This window comes from Manis javanica, chromosome 2 (genome assembly GCF_040802235.1).
Source record: "Manis javanica isolate MJ-LG chromosome 2, MJ_LKY, whole genome shotgun sequence".
NCBI classification, from domain to species: Eukaryota; Metazoa; Chordata; class Mammalia; order Pholidota; family Manidae; genus Manis; species Manis javanica.
Genome location: NC_133157.1, coordinates 106,118,129 through 106,137,337, shown reverse-complemented (window position 1 = coordinate 106,137,337; position 19,209 = coordinate 106,118,129). Strand labels below are relative to the sequence as shown.

The 19,209-nt window shown below is 40.8% G+C and overlaps 1 long non-coding RNA gene across 3 annotated transcripts in view; it reads left to right on the top strand.

The window, feature by feature from the left end:
• The first annotated feature begins 17,672 nt into the window (after positions 1-17,672).
• The window catches only part of LOC108395788 (uncharacterized), a 66,121-nt gene continuing 64,584 nt past the window's right edge, over positions 17,673-19,209 (top strand). For 2 of the 3 annotated variants that reach the window (XR_012123914.1, XR_001852758.3), the window contains exon 1: positions 17,947-18,608. This is a non-coding gene — a long non-coding RNA (uncharacterized lncRNA). Of the gene's footprint in view, positions 17,914-17,946; positions 18,609-19,209 lie in introns of those variants that run through there. The other variant, XR_012123916.1, reaches the window with a different exon arrangement.

Sequence of the window (19,209 nt, the reverse complement as noted above, 5' to 3'; positions counted from 1 at the left end):
ACAGAACATTGGCTATATCTTGACTCCCTTTGTGGCTGTGTAGATAAGGTTTATTGACATTCATCTCTACACATTTTCTTTGGTGTTGACAAAATATAAGTATGATATCGGTTTTCAGAATGAATGTAACAACCAGTCACCCCTTGCAGATCATATTAGGAAGACTAAAATTCCTGGAAAAAGCCTATGAATATCTAAGAGACTTCATAGCCACTGACAAAAACAAGCCATTATGTATTTCTGCTGGGATTTCATTATTTGAAATTATGCACAGTATGGTGCTTAAGACAGTCTCACAATAAACACTAAATTTCTTAAAAGATTTCATATTGTATAAAGTTGATAAGATAATAACATTCTCAGTCTCATTACCCTGAGATTCCATTTTCCTTTACTTTTCTAATATGCTATGCCAAGAAGAGAGTGAATAAATGACATCTCAACAGCTGGGTAGTGAAATGAATCTTATAAGGGTGCCTCCCTTATAACTATGTGTCATTATGACTTTTTAATGGAATAATTTTAAGGAATTCTAAGGAAATATGAGGCTCACAGTATTTTTAACCAGGGAAAGAGAAAAGCTTTACTCTGTGATGGTTCTTTGTGTCCTGCTACCAATGTCCACCATGGATATAGTACTCTTTTTTACTTTTAATTATTTTAAAAGTATGTTTATCTGTATTGATATAGTGTCATAATGTTAAAAATAGAAACCTCAGTCATTTCTTTCCATGGGATAATTTTCCCCCTAAAACCAGAAACATTTGTCAAACTAAGGAAGGCACAAGCCAAAATGTCCCTGTATCATTGTGGAAAAATATAATGGCCTCTTAAGTTACTTATATGCTTTAAACAGGGTTGTGAAGGGAGAAGTTGGAAGGGGCTATCTGTGACAATGGCATGGTGGCCTCCAGTGACTCTGGGAACTCTGGCATACCTAAGCCAGCTATTGTTCCATAGAGACACTATTGTTCCATAGGAGACACAGTACATATGAAGTTACTATAGAACGGCAGTATTCAGTGCATTCTATTACAATATTCAGTCCCAAATATCTGAGTTCTTTTTCAATCTTGCTGGGTAAGAAAGGAAAAGGAATATGGGGGGAACCACTACAGTGTCTTGGCTATGAAAGATGATTGGGGACAGGATTAAAAAATGTGTGTGTGTATATAATCAGATTTTAAATAACTTTACTTACAATGATACAATGATTATTTGAAGTGCAAGGTAGTTTATTTCATTTCAATGAAAGAATTGGGGATATTTGGAAAAAATGAAGATCTGAAGATGGTAAGGAGGATGTAGGAGGGATCGGGTGGGTGTTTTCAATAGGAAAGATGGCAGAAGGATTTGACTCACCTTTAGGGATATACACAGATGTGACAGGCAGAATAAAAACCAATGAGTAGACAAGGAGAATAATTTATTCATCATTGTGGAGATTATTTTAGCTCAAAATATGGGATACTGTCTACTAAGTCAAGCTCCTAAAGTTGATTGAATTGAACAGTTATATTTCAAGGAAGGACACTATAGAGAGAATTTATCTGTCAGGTGGAGATAGTTTCTAAGAGTTTTTCCAACTACAGTGTTGGGGCTTCTATTATTATCAATAGAAGTAATGATTGATCTCTGTTGAATTTTCCTCTGAACTAATTTCTTTCAGAACTCGGGCCACAGGTCAAATGCAGGGCTGTACAAGAGTGGCTTCCTAAAAGACTTACTTTTTCTCCTGCATATTCTAAAGCCTTGAGTATGCTTCTCAGATGACTAGTGTACTCCAGAAAGTTCTCTGAATGACTCAGGGGAGACAAGATATATCTTTGGCCCAGGAATATCAATGGCATTCATTACATTAACACATTCAAGAAAGAAAATTAACGATAAGAAAGAAATACCTGTGAACTCAAAGTCTTAATATTGTTTCATTCACCAGTAGAACTCAAGCAAGTGGCAGATAACTACATAATGATAACAAGCAATTATTAGTATTATTGTTGGAGTGTCCTTTACTTCACAGTTTTATTTTATTCCATCTTCATATAAATTTTATGAAACAGACACAATTATTAGACTCAGTTCTTAAGTACAGAGAGGTGTTAATTACTACCCAAGTATGAACAATCATTAAATGGCAAAGCCGGCAGTCAAACCCAGGTCCGTCTGCCTCCACTTCCACACTCTAACCCCTATGGTCAGAGGAGACTAGGACCTCCCAGATATCTTGATGGGTGCTGCCCAGGTGGTGACGCTGAATCACGATCTCTGGAGAGGATCTTTGACCAAGAAACTTGAAAAGACAGCACCAATCTTGGATCACACAAACTCAGAACTATTTAGAACTTTGCAAACAATGGATATCATCTATGTGAAAGCAATAATGTATATGGAGGAGATGAAAAACTTAGGAATTTGTGATTATCTGAACTGCAAGGGAGACCTTTGAGGGAGTAGACCAGTATTTCACACAGGCAAATGTACACTATTCAATCGTATTTAGTAATATAATTCACTTACTTTTTCTGAGGACAAAATAGGAGACAATTTTGAGATATATGGCCCAGGTCCAGTATGAGGAATAAATTCCTGGAAGGGAAAATTGTAAAGCTTAAGAATAGATGACCAAGAAAAGCTGTGTCTTTTAAAAAATTATTCACCTCTGTGGGCTCATTTGTGTTTTGATGACAGGAAGAGTACATGTTACTCAAAAAAAGTATTCAGTAGGGTGAAAAAGTCAGCTAAATTGTTGTTTACTGTCATGTAGTTTTAAGAAGAAAAACATTATTTTTTTTCTTTTGAAGTAGTTATTTGAAGAAATATCTAGGACTTCACTCACTTTTCCAGTTGTCTCTGCCATGACATCAGTGGCACTTTGCGAAGCAATGTGTCTTCACATTTTAGGTTTTTTCATTTCTGCTAGCAGTCTCTGAGTTGGAAGATTAGAAGTTATTTGGATTGAATCTCCTGCTGTCTCTTACTGCTTTTGGCTTATAGATTTTGCTTCTCAGGCTAAATGGTACAATTCCCTCCAGTCTGTGTTCTAAGTGTTGTGTGAGTCAGGGTCAGCAACAAGCCTGGCTCTGCCAGCAACACAGATAAATCAACATTTAAACCTTTGGGAAGCCATTGACTATGTGATGTTCCCTTGCTGATTCAATGATTCTTTCATTCCAGGGTGCATAAAATACTAAGTAGTACCTCCCAGTATGAAATTTGTATGTCACCCAATCCTTTGCAAAAGCTGACAAGTCTGTTCCCTGGGAGTTGATGAAACTTCGTGAGCACCAAGAAAATCGTAATGTAGGGAAGCTCCAGGTATGGTAGCAGTTCCAGAAGCTTTTTCTGATGTGCTCTCTGAGTTGAGTCTTTGTGTCTTCCCTTGTGAAACAGGGTCAATGGCACCATACATATGAAAACAATTAGTAACCTGCAAAGTACCATAGACATACTATGTTAGGTGTTGGTATAATTATTGAATTTCCCATCGATGTGGCATCATTTTATAATTCAGATCAGATACATAGTTTTGGAAAATTGCCTTCCTAATTATAATTAACTCCCAATCATGGAGCCTTTCCTATGTGTGCCAGATACTAGGCTAACCTCATTCACATACTAGATCTTCTTTAATATTTAACCCATAACTAAGGCAGTATTATTATCTCTAGAATAAATATATTTATATTTATTATTAAGTTATAAAAGAGAAAAAATGAGATTTGGGGAAAATAACTTGCCCCATATTACAAAGCTTGGAAAAGCTGGTGGGTCTGGCCCACATTTATCTGATTCATTACCTGGAATCTTACTATTGCTTTAACTTTATTGTCTTCATCTCCAAAAATGAAGGTCTTTCATTCTGGTGACATGGGAATGGATTTTTGTGAATGTCCACAGGCACTTCCTATCATGTTTAGCCCCCACTCTGCCCAGCCAAGGTCCTGCTCTGTGCATCAGATCACGGACGATGCTGTTCTAGCCCTGCTTGGCACTGGGGATGCCATTGGTGTCCCGCCCAGATCCTCCTTACCAGCCAGGGTACCCTTCCTGCAGCTGCTCACAATTCACAGCTGGCCCTGTTCCAGAGCATCTCCTGCTCACCCTGTCCCAGCCCCCCTGGGATCCTTGTGCAGCCTACTCACATACCCTAACAGCCCTTGTCAGGTCACGGATGGGCACAGGCTGGCCCCTCACGTCAAGGTGGGTCTTAGCTCAAGGGCAATCTGAGCTCTTGGGCCTCCCAGTGGGAGCCATACTGAAGCCTGTCTCCAGCTAAGACTAGGCTCTTGATTTGCTTTCTCCCCACCCCCAGATCTACTCTTTTCCCCAGTCCTGAGTGCACAAGACAATAAATCACTGTTTCAAGAATTCCCATTTTAGGCTCTGCTTCTAGGAAACCTGAGCTAAAACAGTTGGGCATTATTGTTGTTCTATGCTGTAGTCCTTACACCCATTTTCCAAAGAATCCCATGCTTTTAAAGCCTTCATTTAAATATATTTTCTCCCTGAGCTTATTTATGTAATGTTTTTGTTTGAAACTATTTCTGGTTTCTTCCTTTACATTTGGTGGAAACAGCTGTGATTATCATGAACGCTTGTGATCTAGGAGTCTCTGGGACTCCTGCTGCCTTGTTACTGACATAGAAAATGGCTTAAGATCACCTGTTTGGGTCTCTGATTCCTGACGTATGTTTCAACACACAGAAATCTTGAAATCTCTTTTTGGAGAACGGGCCGTTAAGTTCCTCCATGGAGTTCTGTGATCACTGTTTCTCCCATTCTTGGGGTTGCCAGGCATACGATAGTCATTTTCCCTCTCTCAGTGTCCGAAATGTCATCTTTTTCTTCCCCCAGGAAAAGCACCTTTTTGTGGCTTTTTCTCTGCCTTGGTTGTAACGCTGCCTCCTCAGTCAGGCTCCAGAGGGGACCGTGAAAAGTGCACTGAGGTGCTATGACTAGGCTGTTGTGTTACTCTGAAGCAACATCACCACACTTCGAGATAAATAAATAAACACACAAATAAAATAAAAATGCACTTTCCAAAGGGGCCAATCTTACAATTTGAAAGAACAGTTTCTCTGAAAATTCAGCACCATATTGACTACCAGGGAAAGTGTCCATTTGAGGAAATTGACAAAAGGATTAGACATTTAGATTCTTCCAGTTAATCGTTTATAATTTTTAAGTCTAGGCAGTTAAGCAAGATCTACTACAAATAGATAAGAAAGTTGGAGAGCAACATAGGGACATTTACAAGTTCAAAGTCTAGAGATAAGTCTATGTGGTCATGAAGGTCGTGGTTCCAATTCCCCCTGCCAGTAAAAATTGCAGTATTTCCAGAATCTCTTGCCTGGCTTTAATGCATCTCCACAGAATAGGTGTTTCCAGGAGGTGGAGAGGAGTAGCCATCTCCATATGAACAGGTAATTACAACGGCCAGCCAGGGCTTATCTAGACAGGAGAGGTTGAGTGAGGGGTTTTTTCTTGTGCAGCCAGGTTGCGAGAGACATCAGGGAGCAGAAGTGGACTGCTTGTAAGAAATAAACGGGTTTCTCCCACTCTTTTCTCCCTTTGATTTCAGTTTCAAAAGTATTTTGCCCCAGGATTTTCCCCTGGAGTTACACCCCTACAGCGTGGCTTGAGGACAATGTGAGGATGACAGGGAGCATGATTTCAGGATTCTTCACTGGATGGCACTAAGGTCTTACTTCTGACACTTAGAATACGAGCTCTTCTTTTTTTTTTTTTTTTGTCCTTAAAAGTATTTATTCAACAAGCTCATTTCAGTACACATTTCCTTTCTCGTGCATTTCCCCACTCTGATGCCCCTCAACTCAACTAAACCCGACTCTCTTTAAACCTTGAAATCACTTTCTGTATAGACCATACTGCAAACTGTGGAGGGGAATCTAAGCTGCTCTCCCACTGAAAATCCTTTAGTAGCTCCTGCTGCCTTCAGCCACAGTACAAGCTCATCAGCTGGGCATGGGACATAGGAAGTCTTTCCTTTGAGGGCCTTCAGCTACTTTTTCTCCTCTTTCTCAGCTCCCCAGTTTGCATCTTATGCCCAAGCTCTTTTCAAGTCTCTGAACCTCACTGGTTACCAGGAATAAATTCCCCTCTCTTACCTGATGAACTTGTATTTATATTTGAAGCCTCACTTGATAGAGTAAGAGCTCTTTGTCTTCTATAACTTTCTCTGTGGTTTCTCACTCCTTGTCACCTTTCTTATTGCCTTGTCTCTTTCTTCCCAGATCATTCTTCTTCCAGATGCTGCTTCTCTGGATTGCTCATGGCCAGCAAAGTTCTCAGAAAGAAATTAGCTAAAAGGACTTCCTGTACCTGGAACACTTACATGTAAACTTTTTTCAAATAATAACATATGCATGAAATGCTCCCTAATCCAGGTAGTAATTTCTTGCCAACATCACTTGTTAGCATCCTGTCTCCCATGCCAAAAATATACACTGCATGGCATATAACGCAAATGTCCGTCTGTATATAAAACACACCCATTCATAGACACCTGCAAATGACCACATGAATTCGAGGAAGTAAGAAAACCATTTAGAACCTATTGAACATTATTTGGGCTATTCATAATCAAGGTGAATTGAACTAAGCAGAATAAAAACACAACTTCAAATGGTAACTATTTTTTTCTGTTTTCTCTGCCTTACAAAGCGATCAAAGTGATGATCTCAAGTGTATATATTAATTTGTCTCTTATTGAAAAGGTTGATTTTCATCAGGCAATGTTTTCAATAATGTGTCTTTTTTTCTAATTTTTGATGTTAGAAAATAGCGATTGGCCAAGCCCAGTGCCGCCCTCCTATCAGAAATGAGTCCTTTGTACCCTAACACCACCACTTTTTCCATCTTTCTTGCCCTTCCCTCCATTCATTCCCCACCCAACCTCAGCATGCCTGTCATGCTCTCTCTAATCAGCCATCCCTTGTTCTTACTTTGGAGTTTAAATTTCCCTTTTTGACGATTACCTAAAAGAAGCTGTCATCTTTCTCAGCAAAAATGGTATATAAAATATATTCTTTCTCATTATTAATGATTAATGAGTTCTAATTATTAATAATGAAGTCATTGCTAAATTAATAAATATTAATAAATATTCATTTTAACAGGTTTTCTTTTTAAGAAATTACAAAAAAGAAAGAAAGAGAGGGAGAGAGACAGAAAATATTAGCCCATCTGTATCTACTTTCCAGAGATATCACACTTGGCATTTTGGTGCCTTTGCTTTTTACTTTTTTTTAATTAAAATAGTTGAGATCATTTTATATATCAGTTCTCCAATGTGCTATTTCTCACTTACCACTATTTTGTAATCATTTCTCATGTCATTAAAATTATTACTAAAGCATGATTTGGAAGGATTCATCATATTACATCCTGTGGCTTCTTCATAATTTAGCCTACTATTCCCTTGGTATGAGTATCTTGTCTCTTTCTGACTTTGGCTGTTGTAAATAATGCTATCATAAATACATTTCCCACACACATCAGTGATGTTGCAATAGGAGATTCTTGAAGACCCCATGAAATGGCTCTAACACTAAATTTCAGGGAGTGGTTACAGGAAGGAGTTATAATTTTGAAGGGGAAAGCAGACTCTTGCTTTATGTGTTTGCTAAGAAGCCTACCCTTTAGTGTGGCCAAAGTCAGAGGCAGATGAAGCAGCTGCTACTGACTTGTTACATAGGCTGAGGTTTGCATTTAGCTAAGATAAACATGAGGTGAAAGCTGACCAGTTCTCGGCTAATAAACTGGTATCATAGGCTTCCTAGCTTCTACTTTACATACATCATTCCAAACTGGAAATAGGCTGGCCCTTCTATGTGGGTTGATGTCCAGTGTTACCACTGTGTACTTCAGATGCACACTGTACAGCCCCTCAGCGATCGCTGAAGAAAGAGCTGAGTCCGTGAATTAAGTTCTCCAAAGAGAAATGTGTCTGATGTTGAAACCACACCTTCCTCCTCTCCCATATCCCATGTTCTGTTTGTATCTCAGAGAACAGCAGTTTGGGGAAGTTCCGCCCTCTCGACATCAATGGACGAGCCCTGACTCCCCCTAGTGGACCACGGCACTAGGCAGACAGGCTAATTCTGCCCTGCAAGGTCAAGAAGCCAAGAATCGGTGTCCTTAAACGCCTTCCTTTTGAAATACTGAAAGCTGTGTTTCCGAAGGAGCCTCTCTCCACTGCATGGAAGCTTTTGTCTTTAAGAGGCCATCTGGGTCTGCTGCTGCCACAGACAAGACATCAGGAGATGTTTTCTCCTTCAGGGTAGCATCCCAGCTGCTGTCATCTTTGTACTTTGTACTTTGACACTTGTACTGTGTCATGGGCAAGAGGTGTTGCTAATATGAACAGAGCCCAGAATAAAGCAGGTGGGAACCTGAGAATTCTCATATGAAGTATTGGGAAAAGTCATAAAATCACTCCTTCACTTTCTGAAAATGTACAATTTTAGGAACATTGACAAAAACAGAAAAGAATATTACAAGAGGTACTGGCAAATCACTCCCAAAGTCCCTACAATATCCTTTTCTGCACCTCAGATCACCACACTGTTATTTTAGGAATGAACTTAGAAGCTCCCACACATGAATTTTCTAAATCTTTTGTTGATTTCTTCATGTGCTAATAAGGAAGTCTAGCTCTAGCCAGATGAGGTGGCCCGGTTCCTAACACAGTACTCACCAACCTTCTTCCTACTGACCTACCACCTCCCCACCTCTTGCCTACCCACCTAAAGAAAATTGCTTAAAAGCTCTAGGTCTAGATTTTCCTCTTTGTAAAAAAAATCAGTGGATTGAATTGGATAAAATGTAAGCAGGTCTTTCAGTTATAAATCAGCCAGAAAAAAACAGCATTTGGCCTCTTCCTACAGAGCAACCTATGGGACGATTCCTCTCCTGTGTCATCTGTCCCCATCACTGTTTACAAGTGATCTACTGCAAGTTCCAGCAACAAAGCAGGAAGCATTTCTAATTCCTGGCCTAGTGTCCCCTAAATACTCCATTTCTGACCTTGGCATCTAAGCATCTCAATCTGTATCTGTGGAAGAACAGGTAGCCTTCTAGCACTTAATGTGCAGCTGCAGTGGGTGAAGAAAACTGTCCCCATTTCACCGGAATCTCAAGAATGAGACTGCTGTGCTTAAATTCTTTGCCTTTTATTTAAACTGAGATCAGAATGAACACTGTAGCCCTGACCTGTGCAAATACAATAAGCACTTCAGCCCAGAAATAGTTCTACCTCTTTTATTAGGTTGGGCTTTCAGTATGTGTTTGAAGAAGAGCTATTTATGGGCTTGCAAACAAAGTGCTGGAGGAAAGGAATTTAAAGGATGTCCTTGAGCAAATTCAGGGGGGTTTATTTCAAGATGCTACACTGCATGTTAACTCTTCATCTTCTGACCCCCTCACCTCCACTCTGCTCCCCAGGAGGCTTGGGAGGGATGGGTGGTCAGGCACTGAGTGAGAACACACTTTGTGGCCTTGAGAAAGCCACTTCCTCAGTGACTGGCTCTTGCTCTGGAACAAGGCCGTGGTGACCTCCTGATGAACAGGGAAGGAAAAAAGCTCACGCTGTTGGAGTCTTCTGTGCATGCGTTGGTGCTGACTTGGTCATTTCTTCAGCTCTCTCATGACTTGGTGTTTTAAGGCCTCAGGCATGGCAATCCTGTTGAACTTTTTTTTTTAAAATAATGTAGCCTACTACTGCTTTGTTGTGCCTGATGTAAAGTAAGAATATATAGCTGGGATTTTATCCTAACATCAGCTTGTTGGACCAAAGTGCAATTAACCAGGGTGGAGTTTTTTGAAGGTCTGCAGAAACAGTCCTCTCCCTTTTTCCCCACAGACCACAGACACTGTGATTTAACCAAGTCATTTTGTGTTTAGTGTCTCCTTCAGCAGTTCACAGCTTGGCCATTTGACAATACTTAAGTCTGGGTTAGGGGATGCAGGAAAAAAAAGCATTTATCTGATCACTTGGTTACCTTTTGAGAAGTGTGATGAGGGAGGCCATTGAAGCTCCTGTTAGCACAGAGCAGAGCTGCCGTTCAGTTCTGCGGTTCCCAAATACTTGTCACGAGATGTAGGTAGATGATACTCCAGAAAAAGCTTTTGTGCTTGAATGAATTTCTGTAGCATTTCTCAGAGTGAACAAAGTAACGCGTATTCTCTCTCTGGAACCTCAGCTGACCTGCTGCTGTGCCATCCCATGACTGGTGATAGAAAGAATGAGAGCGTCCTTGTGGCCCCGGCACTTGGACTTTGTTGGACTAAAGTGGCTGGTCTGTTACTAGGGAGTATGTGTCTCCTGATCAAATGATTGGACTCTAGTGTTGAACGGCTGCATTCAGAGGTACAGGCACCCCGTTATGCATTACCCCCTGCAATCCCCCCAGCGAGGTGGCCTGGATTACATTCTGCTGCTGCCAAGTACCACTGGACAGGAGAGCCTTGTCCTGGGCTCTGTGCTTGTGAAGACCTTGGTCTGGCTCTTCTCCAAAGGGCTCTCCCCAAAGGGCAATGAGGCCATGCCCACACAGAACCCAAGGACCTTCTGTTTTCCAGACCCATGCTTCTCAGAATGTGGTTTCCAAAACAGCAGCTTCACATCTCCCAGGAATTTGTCAGCAATGTAGATTCTTGGACCACAGTCACAACTACTCAATCAGCAACTCTGAGGAAGGGACCAGCAAACAGTGTTTAAAAAGCCTCCTTGGTGATTGTGATGCCTGCTCAAATCTGAGAGCTGCTGTTCAAATCTAGACATACTCTAGAGTGCCTGAAACCCAGATATTCCTGCCCAGATGGCTCTAAGCCCACCCCCGGGCTTGAACGGGCCTCTTTCCTGGCTTTTGTCCTTGCACAGGACAGCTGTGCCTCCAGTGACCAAAAGCAGCTCTTGGAGGTAGGTAGGGAGACAGAGCTTGAGTTTGGTGAGCTGGGTTGCTCAGAATCATACCTCAAGTCATTATGAATGTACATTTTTTTCAAAGTATAAGGTTAAAGCATAATTCATTTAACAGTTGGTTAGATTTATAACTTTTGAATATTTGTACACATGGGACACAGGCCTCCGTTTTTACTCTTCTCCTGGTCTCTGCAAATGTTAGGACACTCCTGCTGCTAAAAGTCTATATTCTTTCATTTACCCATTTGCTCATTCTTTCATATATTAAGTTACTCAATGTCTACCTCTTATTGATATTCTGTTTGATATGATATTATCATCATACCTCTCTTTGCTTCTTTTGTTCCTTGAACAGATTTACTATGGCTGCTTTGAAGTCTTTTTCTGTTAATTCTACAATCTGCCTACACTCACAGTCTCTTTCTGCTGCTTGCCCAGGATATGGGTCCTACTTTCCTGTTTCTTTGCATCTCTTATAATTTTTCTGTTGGAAACTGGACATGCTGTATCAACTCTGAGACTCTCCTCGTATGCCCAGAGTAGAGCCTCTGGCATTGCCCCTCCGGGAAGCACAGCCCCAGGTAGACCCAGTTACCCATATGATAGTGGGTTGGGTTAAACTTAAGTCTTGTCTTTGCCTGACCATTCCCAGTAGTGAGACTCCACTACTGCTGGCTGATTGGTTGCTCTGTTGTTTTCTACAGTACTCTGAAGGCGTAAATTGTTCTACACACAAATCCAAACACACTGAGGCTCTGCTGAGGGACAGTTTCCTGAGGCTACTGTTTGATATTTGTTCTGATCCCGGGAGGAGTCTGCCCAGCCATCTTCTTCCTGAGCGATCTTCTGAAAATTAGCCACCCTTTAATTTAACCTCTATCTTCACCAAATCCACAAATCTCCTCCCAGTTGCCCCCCAACTAAATATCCACTGTTCTTGAGAGCTCCTTTAGGCTTGAACTTCTCTATACCTTGTTACAAATGAAGCCAATTCCTTTGGGAAGAGATTAGGGGCTATTTTAGAATCTGCTTCTACAGCCAGGGCTTAAAGCTGGGAGCGGGGACAATGGCACCCTTTCCCTCAGTAATACTCCCATTTCAGCAGTTGAGCAGTGGTGAGAGGGGACAGCAGCCTGCAGTCTTTCTAACTGGCCTCTTCTAACATGGAACCACTGCCTTACAAGCCTAAGCAAGAGTGATGGGGGCCTCAGTATTCTTGGAATTATTGTACCCAAGATACAGCCTACCTTCCACCAGTGGAGGCTAGAGGGGACCCACGCTTCACCACTGCACCTGCCCATAACTTGACCTTGGCAATGGGGAGCTGAGGCAGGATGAGAAAGGAGCTGATGTCCTGTTTCTCCTAGGAAGATGTCCTGTTCTTTTTTCCTCCTAGGAAGAAAGCCCTCCACTTGGGAGCTGGGGGAGAAGAAGCCTGTGTTCTTGGATCCACCAGTCTGGAGTGAATGCTTTGTGTCACTGAACTGGGAGGGGGCAGAAGGCAGTGGCTCAAAGACCACAGACGCCCTTTGCTCACTGAATTTTCATAGATTTTCTTGCATAGATGTTCCTTCATTTAATGTATGCCCCCAAGAACCATTTCCAGGGGCTTCAGATAGCTGTTTTTTAAAATAATTTTCACTGATTTCACTAGGAAACAGATCTTCAGGTCCTCATACTGTCATGTTGGAAATTGATCTTCATTTAAATTTATTTGGATATTCATTCTATTTAGTACCTACTATATTCCAGACACGATGCTGAATGCTGGGAATATAGTAGTGAAAAAAAGGGACACAGATTTTTAGTCTGAGGTCTAGTCAGGTGCTTGGCATATGAAGATAATTCAATAAATATTTGTCAAATAAATGAATGACTAACAAACTAGTGTTTTCCTTCTTTCCTTTATCCCTTCCTTCCTTATTTCCTTCTTTCCTTCTCTCTTTTTTTTTTAAAGAGGTCTGGGAAATTCCTGGAACATCCTGCTAGCTGAGTTTCTGGATGTTTAGGGCACTAAGGAATGTGGTGAGGACAATGCTTGCCTTCAGAGCCTTGTGCTGCCACAGTGTCGGCACAATCTTCTTCTATCCCAACCTTATTAGAGGAGTACATGTGGCAGTTATCATTATTCTCTGTTGTTTTTTTCCTCTGCCTTTGGGGACCTCATTAAGGGTTCAAAGTATGCCTTTACCACATGGTCACAGGCTTGGTGACTATAAGGACATATTCTTGGCATGATCCTGATAAGCAAAAAATCCAACTTGCTGTGCCATCTTAGAAGACCAGTCTGTACTCATTTCTCTGGAGTGCTCTAATTCACATTTTCTTCCAGCATATGATTATATCTTGTCCAATGACTACAATATTACTTTTCCTAATTCTTGTTGTTCTCTTAGAGAGACACTACAGAAATGCTGGGGCTGAACCACAATGTGGGGGAAAACGAGGTGCTCAGGCCCAGAAATGTCTTGCTGCCACTTCTCTGACCCCAGCACTTCATGAGTAAGAAGGACAGTCTGGTCAGCTGTCCGGGTAGGTTGTGTTTGGCAGGGTGAGGCTAAGGACACATTGGAGTGACTGAGAAGCTTTACCGAAATACATGTTCTTCCCCTTAAGGGCCTGTCAGAGTCAAGGAAGTGGAGAGGTGGGGGGTGGGCAGCTAATGGGTTGTGAGGGGGTCATGGGATGTGCACCCTGAGAAAGCTCTCCCCAGAAACACAGGTTTAACTTCAGGGAATTAATTAGATATCCCTAGAAGCCTGCAAATCAAGACTATGGTTTCAGCAAATTGCAAAACAAGCATGTCCTGTTTGAGTACATTGAGTCTCTATTTCTGCTCTGAACCTGAGATGCAACTACACCCGATGATAGTAAGTTATTTCAGTGCCTGTGAGAAAGCTAAGTAAGCATCTCTAGAGAAGAGTGTCCTCCATATACAAGTTGGGGCAATGATCCTTCCTGGGACTGAGAAAGCCAGGCCAGGAAGGAGTGGGCTGATTGTTGGGCAGACGTTTCCCGGAATGACCAGGGTGATCTCATGTTCATACGATTTTGCATAAAGGCAGTTCTTCAGATGTATAATGAAATGAAAATTTACTTTTAGACATTCCTAAGAATATATACTTAAGTAAAAAAAAACTATTTTGTCATTTATATAGTCATTTGTTTAATTCATTCATTCAACAAGCACCATTAAGAGCCAGCCATGTGCTTGACATTGTCAAATACTAAGATAAAGATGACTAAGACACAGCCTCTGACCTCAGACATTCCACAGTTTAAAAACATTAATGAATCCATACACACATAATTACAATTTGACAACATACAGGGAATGATAGAGGGGTCTTTGGGAAGATAGGAAGAAAGGATATAATTCTGACTGAGCAGAAGAGTGTTCCCAAGGAGGCTTCCTGGAGAAGGTGACACCTAAATTGAGTTTTAAAAGGTGCGTAGGAATCAGACCAAATAAAAGGCTGGGAACAAGCATTATAGACATAAGGTTAACCTATACACAGACAAGGGGTGAGAAGCCTTATTGGGTGTTAAGAGAATTACAAAGCTGAGTTTCTTAGATCATTAAGTACAAGATGAGGGACAGAAAATAGGTGCTACTGTAGAGAGTCTTTTTCCAGTCTAAGAAAAGAGGAGCAGTTCGAGCATTTTATACAATGGCGACATGGCGAGATTATTGACCTTGGGGAGAATGGATTGAGGGATTGGAGACAGTATTGAAAACAGGGAAACCAAAAGGCTTTATCCTAAGTGGACAGGAAGTGTTATATTTGAAAAGCAGTTTGGAGTTATAATCAGTAAGAACTGGAGATTAAGTGAATGGAAAGATATGAGCGAGGCAGTAAGTGATGCTTGTCCAGCCTAGGGTGCTGCTGTCACCTTCACCTGAAGAGTGCTGGGATGAGCTACGTGTGAGCCTTCCTACTGCCCCGAATAACTGGGATTGCAGATCACAGCACCTAGAAATCTTTTATGTCTTCATGTCTTGAAGATATTTTCCCCGAAGAACTCCATAATAAAATGTAAAAATGACTAAGAAGCAAATACCTTTAAAACCTGATGATATGTTCACTGAAAAAAAACGTCAAATTGTTGAACTGAGATCTTTATAATTATGATTGCATTACGTAAGAGCATAGTTTGAGGCATCTTTCTTCCTCTGAGGACTTTGCACACCTAAACCTCTTAAAAGATCTTTTCTGTATTTATTTTGAGGGTAATAGATGAAGATGGAAAAGTAAATGTATGTTGTCCTTAGCAACTCGACTTGTGCTATCACAGTACCACTGAGCAAAAATAGCGACTTAATTAAGGATAAGGCACTGTGGAATATTGCCAGCCTGCCAGGAAGGTCCACCCACTCTGGTTCCAAGTACCATAAAGAGGGTCAGCATTTCCAGGCTGGAAGAGCATTTTGCCTGAGCTGTAGGTTGTTTAATTAATTCATCCAATAAATGTTCTTTAAGTACCTTCTACAATAGTACAAAGACAAATACAGGCTCTTCTCCTGAGCTCTTATTCTAGTTGGGGGACTGAGGGAGAGAAAGGGAGAGAGGGAGGGAGAGAGAGAGAAAATAGGAGAGGAAGAACAGGAGGAGGAGGAGTGGCGGGAGGAGGGGAGAATTTCAGATAGTCAGAAATGTTATGAAGAATATAAAACAAAATGAGAAAAACCAACAAGTGGTAGTGGGGGCAGAGGTGGTCTAATTACAAGGTATGATTTTAGTGTCTTCAATTCCCCAGGGGCATTTCTGGAATATTTGACATGTGGAGTGGATCACATTTTAAGAACCACCTCCTCTATACAGCAAAACAATTTTCAACAATAATTATAAAATAAATAATAATAAAAATGTCCAGAAGAGAAACAGTAAAATTTTTCTTGAACTTTGCTTATATAGTGAGATCAACAGCTTTTTCTTTTTAATCTTAAAATAAATATTACAGTACAAAAAGTTAAAAAACTCAACTATTTGGTAAATTTTATATCTACCTAGCAGTGTGAAGTTCAATCCTTTGGTTGGAATCTGACAAAATAGTATTTTATGTAAAGAATTTTCCAGTAATAAGTAAATTAATATTAATAAATCGGAAAGATCTGTAAGAGGTACAATTTAGGCAATTGTAAAATCATACCACACTAACATTAAGTTTTTTTCTGAATTCATTCTTCAGTTACAAAACAGTTATCAATTAAAATGAATACTTTCATATTAAAAGATAGTATTAAAAATCAGCAAAACCCTTCATGTGTGAATGAAAGTCTGCACCTACAAAAAAATGTACACAACCTAGTTCTGTTTCACTGTTTTAAATTTAAATATTAAATACAAAACAACATCCTCCAAGTGGACACACACAGTGACAAGATTGAAACCTGTCTTTATAATCACTGTGCTAACATTGCTTATTTAGAACCTTCCATTCAAATACCAGAACATGTGGTACCACAGAGACTGCAGACATAAACTTCACCCAAAGCAAGCACAAGAGGTTCTCAGCTGGGAAAAACTTACTCCCCGAAGGATGGTGTGTGACTGACAGGGCATGTCCCAGGGTTAAGCACACAATTGGATTTCTCCAGATTAAATTCCATATAGAATACAATGTGTTTTAAAGGATAAGTTATAAAAGTGTGATCATGTGACACACATATTATTAATTAATCTTCAAGAATAAACTGTGCAGTTGCTTAAAACTTTGGCCTGCTAAAGATTTTGAGGGTGGCAGGGATATTTTATCAATGACCTTGTTTAAAATCTCTGGCAAAGGTGATATAATACAAGTAAACTGATTTTGGTCTGATTTCTTACTGCTTTTAAATTCTCTGCAGACAATGTTTTATGGCCTGTACCCTGGGTTTGAGGACTCCCTTTGTTCTTCTGCCCTTGATATGCCCCTGGATTTCCCCAAACTCCTCTTCTTTTCAAGTACCTCATGCTTAAAATTCTCTAATTCTCCTCTCTATATTGGTGAAAGGCTTCTAGAATATTCTGGAGCAGTGTCACTTGGCCCTAGTCAGAATTTTCATTTTAATCTGAGTTTATCAAAGCCTATCTTGGGGGTTCAGTCATTCATTCATTAATTCATATAGTCAGTAAGTCAATCATCTCACAATGGGGGCCAATAAATAGGGCAGGGTTGTGTCCTAAGGGACTGCACAGTCCTGTGGGGGAGACACATGGAGCAGCAATTGACAGCCTGGTGATCAGGGCTGGGTGTGAGGGGCTGGAGGAGGGCCTCATCGAGGAGAAACTCAGGATGGGAGAGTGGGCCATCACTGCTGATCAGCGTACTTAGTACCTGCATTTGCAGCCACAGGCCCTGTGACAACTAGCTGGGTATCACTGCAGAGGTGGGTTCTGCAGGTGCTGAATTCTCTGAAAAAGACTCATTTCCGCTGCTATGGGAGACAATGAAGAGGAAAGTGTCTCACTAGTGTGGGGTAGAGGGACAGGGAGATTGCATGATTCTCCAGAGGAAAGGCAGGACCACCTCTTCCTTCATAAACATCCCTGATCTGCCTAATAACTGAGACTCTCTTCAGAGCCCTGTTTCCTGAGAGAGGTTTTGGTATGAAATGTGGCACGAACCTCCTTCCCATGAATTTCCCATTAATTAGCACACTACTTCCTCTGCATAAATGCTCGTTAGAGTTCCCAAGAACCTGGGTAGCTGAACTCCTGCCAAACTATCTTGTTCCTGCTTTGCATAAAGTGCCTTGTCTGAGGCTGGTAGAGCCACTGGTTCTGTGACACCCTCCTCCCAGGGGCTGATTTTTTAAGCTGGGGTATATGAACACAGGTGTGTCCCCCCTTATCTGCCATTTTGTCTTCCGCACTTTCTCTTACTGAGGTCACCCTCAGCCTGGAAACACATTTCTGACGAATCATCAGAAGGTCAACCACAGCCTAGTGCTATGTCACAGAGTCTACATCACCACAAGAAGGGTGAGTACAATATGACATTTTGAGATATAGCACATTCACAAAACTTTTATTACAGGATATATTGTTATTGTTCTATTTTATTATTAGCTACTATTGATCTATTATTGTGTATAACTTATGAATTAAACTTTATTATCTATATGTATGTCTAGGAGAAAACATAGTAAATATAGTGTTTGATCCTCTCCTTAGTTTTGTTGGGGGGGGTGTTGTATATTTTCCTCGGTCCTTGTCCCTGCCACGACAAAGAACTGAAGGGCAGAAACACAGGAATGAAGCAGAGTAAATGTTATATTTGAAGTTACTTAAAGAGAGAAAAAAGTGCATCAGGAAACCTCAGGGAGGAGAGATGTCCTGAAAGGTTGGAGAGAGAAAGTTTAAGATTAAAAGGTTACTTACTGAAAGGTTGGAAAAAGTTAAAGTTTTGCATTCAGAAAGTGTGGGTGACCTCAGAGAGAGGAGTGTGCAGAAAAGTTGGGGGTTTCCACTTTTAAGGATTTTTCAGGAAAATAACAAAAGGCTGAGGGTGCAGACTCATTAAGTGTTTCCTGAATATTTAAAATTGACTTAACACAAGGAATTTACTCCTCTGATTTCTCCCTGAGATAACTGGCATCTTGGTCTGGGAGCATATCAAACAAGAACGCCTGCCTGGGCCCCCAAGGTGGGCTGAGTTACTGTCTGTTTGCTAAAGAGTAAGTTAAAAATATTACTTCTTAACTTCTTGGGTATTAAAATACAATCTTTAAGATGGAATCTTTCCTGCCTTTTACTATATTGTTTATGGCTAGGCCTGCATGCTAAATTAGTTGCCTAGGTTACAAACTACTTGATTAGGGCCAGAAGGATTAAAAAACAGCATATTCATAAAGGTAAAAATAAGCTGGGTCTGCATGATTAACACAATAAAGAGATGGGCTATGTTGAGGTACCCTCCTTTATCTGGGGAATGTTCAAACATTCCAGGCCAAGTTGCCCCTGGCTTTTTAAGCTTTAATTGATTAACTCTGGGTCTTTTTTAGTGAGCTTTTTCCTGGCCTTATTCTCTTTCCACCCCACTCATATCTATTTTCCTGCCTTACAGTTTCAGGCATCTGCTGGAGGTCTTGGATTGTATCCCCGTGGAAAAGGGGGACCATTGTGGTGGATTCAGGAAGCCAGGACAAGGTCCTGGGAGCTGAAGTGAAGAGGGCTTGCCTTGTTTTATGAATCCTGAGCTGTTTTCTTTGGGTAGGGGCTAGGAGGGAGATTCAGAGGACAAAGGTTTAAATCAGAAAAGCCTTGAGAAGCCCAACT